The following is a 4,218-nucleotide window of genomic DNA, read 5'->3' on the forward strand; positions in this document are numbered from 1 at the left end:
AGTGAAGAGTGATAAAAACATTATTTGGATTTTTTATTGACTATTTGATGACAGTGCTTATAAAAACGTCCAAAGAGAGGTTAAATAAAATGTCTCGATGCAAACCTTTTAAGTTTTTAGATCTGGAGAGTTACATAATATAATAATAAAAATATTCAGTGCATCAAATCAAATACCTATATTATTTTATACTTATCCAGTGACATATTTTCTATGTAATAGATAAATTAATATACATTCATATTTTTTAATCCATATATTTAAATCCATAAATTGATATTTTTTTAGATGGCTAACCAATAGTTCATCCTACTAAATGATCATAATTAAAATTTTAATATAATTTTATTTTTCATTATGTAATATCAATTTAAAAACAATTTTTTTTTTATTTGAATGATATGTTGAAAATCAAGTATGTGGTGTTGCTTACTTTACGGGCTTGGTAAGCAATGGTATAAAACAGAAAGAAATGTTTAGAGGTCAGTCGGCTAAATGTGTGGTATGGTGTTTTGCGAAACAAAACTTGTTTAAGTGTAGTACCTATACTATATAATATGTCTAGATATTGGTCATTAGAATCGTAATCTGTTGAGAAATCATATCTATGTCAGTATTTGGTATTGTACGTTTAGAATTAGAATTAGAATTTAATCATGAAAGGTACACGCGGTATACTAAAGAGGTCTGCTGGTTTGTCAGAAGTCCAAAATTGTAGAAAAATTATATGTTTGTGTATCCTGTGAACTCGATAGTAAAAAACAAATGAAATGTACCTAAATTAGTTATAATAGAATGAATAGCACAAATTATAAGTTAATCTAATCTAACCAAAGTGTAATATTCGAATTACAGTACAAAAAATATTGAAAATGCATCTTGAAATATTTTACATCAACAATCATACATACAATTATTTTAAAATTGGCAGTTAAAAATGTAAATAAGTTATTAGTTTTATAATTTGCTAAATGAGTTTGTAACATCAACAAAGTGATCTTGCATCCAATTTGACATTCTTATCATTTTTCGGCAGGCATGGAAATCAACAGACACTGTAAAAATTTAAATATATGCGTATATAGTTAGTATATGTTATTTATGTATAAGAATGTAATTAGACATACCAATACTGGTCGTTTCCAACGGTCAAAATATTTGGCTTGTATCGGTATCACCGATTGACAGTCTTCTCAAATTGGTGAATCCAACGTAGAAAAATCAAGTGGTAACATTAGAAAGCAAACTATCCGTTAATCAACATCAAAATGAATAACTACTGAAACAAAAACTCTGATCAATTAATAACCTAACCTAACCGTTGAAATGAAAGTGATATTAATTTATCGATATTAGTTACGTTAGAGCACTACCATATTTAATTAATTAATAAATATAAGAGTTTAATTTAATTATTTAAATTGGTGTTAATTATTTGTAAATTCAATTTAATTGCCTACAACAATGTCGTATACAGTATTAACTCGATACGCACAACGTGATACCTTTTAAAGTTGTTATACTAGGATCCTTTCAAGTTGATCAAAGCCAATGCCCAGCCGTTTAAACCTTCCGGAACTATACTTCAGCCAGACGACTAACCCACACTAAGTAGTAATCAACCAGACGCCTAATACGGGTTTAATCGTAATTAGGGACTATATTCAATTATACCTAGTGCAAGATTAATGCCTATTTCCGTAAGTATAGAACTTTAAAGAATAAAGACTATTTGCAATTTTGATCACTAAAAAGGTTGTCCTAGCACACGTTATTTAAAAGGTAAACTTTAACTCTTAAAAATGAGACACTAAAGGTAACGTTAATAAATAAATACGCAAGTCGAAAATATACTTTAGAAATAAAGTATAATGGCACAAAACAACAGTCGATACAATAAGTTCTCCACCTAGTTAATGCTAAGCGGAGAGACGCCTTTGGCTTGTTTTACATTCACCTTTTATAGTCAAAAATAGTTAATATTGTTTTGCTTATTTTACATTAAGTTAATGTGGGTCATTTGAATGATTTGCCGAATTGGCATTATTGTTATACAGTACATAATATTTCATTATTTGAACATATAATTTGTTTTGCTTAATCTATTTACTTAAATTCTACTCTATACTACAACAATAACTGACTAAAATTAAGACACACCCTTATATTAACTTTTAAGTGTTTAGATATGGACAGTTACATAATAATAATAATATTCAGTGCATCAAACACCTGTATTATTTGATACTTTACAGAGACATATTTTTAGATGGCTAACCAAAAATTAATCTTACTAATAATTGAATGTTAAAATAATTTTATTTTTCATTATGTATTATCAATAAAAAAAAAATAGCAATAGCAAATTGTTTAGGGTGAAGTGAATACTTCTATAAATAATGAAATAGTAAATGAAATGTTAACGTGCCTCAGATATTATAATATTAATCACCTATTAAATGAAAAATTAGTTCCAATAAAAATGATTTGACAATATATTGATTAGTGTATTATTAAGTTATATCTACACCAACAGCAACTAAAAAAAAGAACTTATACAATAAACTCCTTTAAAAAACGGTCTAACAACACAGAATGTTGAACGCTAAAATAATATGTCTGAAGGCAATACTTTATGTCAATTAATGTATATAATTTTTAAGCACACAAAATTAGCCCCAGGTGTTATTTAAATTATAAAACAAATGTATAATGTTTTACTCATTAACAAAGTATCTAATCATTGTGCAAATATTATTATACACAAATACATGGGTAAATTAAATGGATTTAAGAAGAGATGCCTGACCTTAACCGCAGAGATTTTTCGATGGCCGCAGGAAAATCAATTGTGGACTTCATGAGACGCCAGAACTTCCACAACGCCTTTAAAAGTATAATAATAATAATAATTAGTAATTGTAGTATTTGTCATATTCAAATACAGAGTAGATAGATAGAATATTAATGCTTACCGGTAAACGAAAGTGTCGCAGAGTAGGTATACCCATTGGGAACAGCCTAAAACAATTTATGCACATACATAGAAAATAAGTAGGTAGGTAATTACAAATATATACAACGGAAAAATATACAAACAACGAAAAAATAATATACCGCTACTATCACATGCCATAGCGGTGTTTATCAATCGTTTGTTATATTAATTTTTTTAAGACACGACTGCGTCATAAGTTCAATAGAAATTGAGACGACGATGAAATATTAAAAACGTAATGTATACATACCTACAGAACGTTACTTTTTCAACTCCAAAACCCAACCGCAAACACTGACCATAAAAAATACTTTTTCCGTTAATATTTAAGACACATTTCACGTTTATCCGTTCGGAGATAAACAACAAGACCGCCGCATGCGGTGCGCCGTTATCAATGGCCCAGACGAAATCCGCGGCGGCTATGACACCGTATATCTGGCCGTAGAAAAAATGAACAGCCGCCGGACGCAGCCTGGAAGAAACGAATAGCCTACCAGTAACGTTTTATTATTATAAGGATATACACAACAAACGCGTAATGAAAACACCAACTGACATGACCGTTTCAGACCCACGGGTATAATATTTGTTAAATATTAAAATACAATTTTACCTTCAGAGTGGACATGTTATTATGTCTTCGAATTTTTGCCGTAGACATTTGACATTTTTTTCAAATAATTTTTTACATTTTCTCAAATAATTGGTTAAAACAGCTGGCGATTCCAATAATTATTTCCTCTTTTTCCTTCTCGTTGGATGGTGTATGATATTACTGTCTGATAGAAAATACTATCTGCAAAAATAATAGTGCACAATGTTTTTTTTTTAATATTTAAAAAAATAATAATACAAAGCATAACATAATTTATTGATAGGTATACGATTATCCAGTATCTATGGATGATGTATGTTAACAAATATTTCTTCTAGAATTTATTGATATTAAATCACCTTATCGGTTTTTTGTGTATAATTAATTGCTGAATTAACAAAACTTTGAAATATTAATGTATCTGTTTAAAATACGATTGTCATATTTCTATTTTATTTGTATTCTATGGGTAATACCGACTAACAGTTGATTAACTACGGATTTATTCTAAGTTTGTATCTGTAGGACATCATTTTCCTAAATATACAATAACAAACGTATTTACCCGTATTGTAGTCGTTTTAACTTTTTCGTTCCATTCCACAATCACTATTACTTACTG

At 28.7% G+C, this 4,218-nt stretch overlaps 1 long non-coding RNA gene across 3 annotated transcripts; it reads right to left on the reverse strand.

Moving 5' to 3' along the window:
• Positions 1-399: 399 nt before the first annotated feature.
• LOC126844047 (uncharacterized) lies at positions 400-4,176 on the reverse strand. 3 transcript variants are annotated; one of them, XR_007686525.1, is made up of 7 exons: positions 4,162-4,176; positions 3,615-3,797; positions 3,249-3,491; positions 2,976-3,021; positions 2,810-2,886; positions 1,128-1,276; positions 400-1,055 (listed from the first exon to the last, which is right to left on the reverse strand). It is a non-coding gene; the product is annotated as an uncharacterized LOC126844047 (long non-coding RNA). The 3 variants fall into 3 exon arrangements; XR_007686524.1 differs by lacking the exon at positions 4,162-4,176 and having other exon boundaries at positions 3,615-3,806; XR_007686526.1 differs by lacking the exon at positions 4,162-4,176 and having other exon boundaries at positions 3,249-3,473; positions 3,615-3,805.
• Positions 4,177-4,218: the final 42 nt, after the last annotated feature.

This window comes from Adelges cooleyi, unplaced genomic scaffold, assembly GCF_023614345.1.
Source record: "Adelges cooleyi isolate 19-005CV unplaced genomic scaffold, UGA_ACOO_1.1 ACOO_flye_CR_arks_rails_tigmint_CR_PRNA_600, whole genome shotgun sequence".
Lineage (NCBI taxonomy): Eukaryota > Metazoa > Arthropoda > Insecta > Hemiptera > Adelgidae > Adelges > Adelges cooleyi.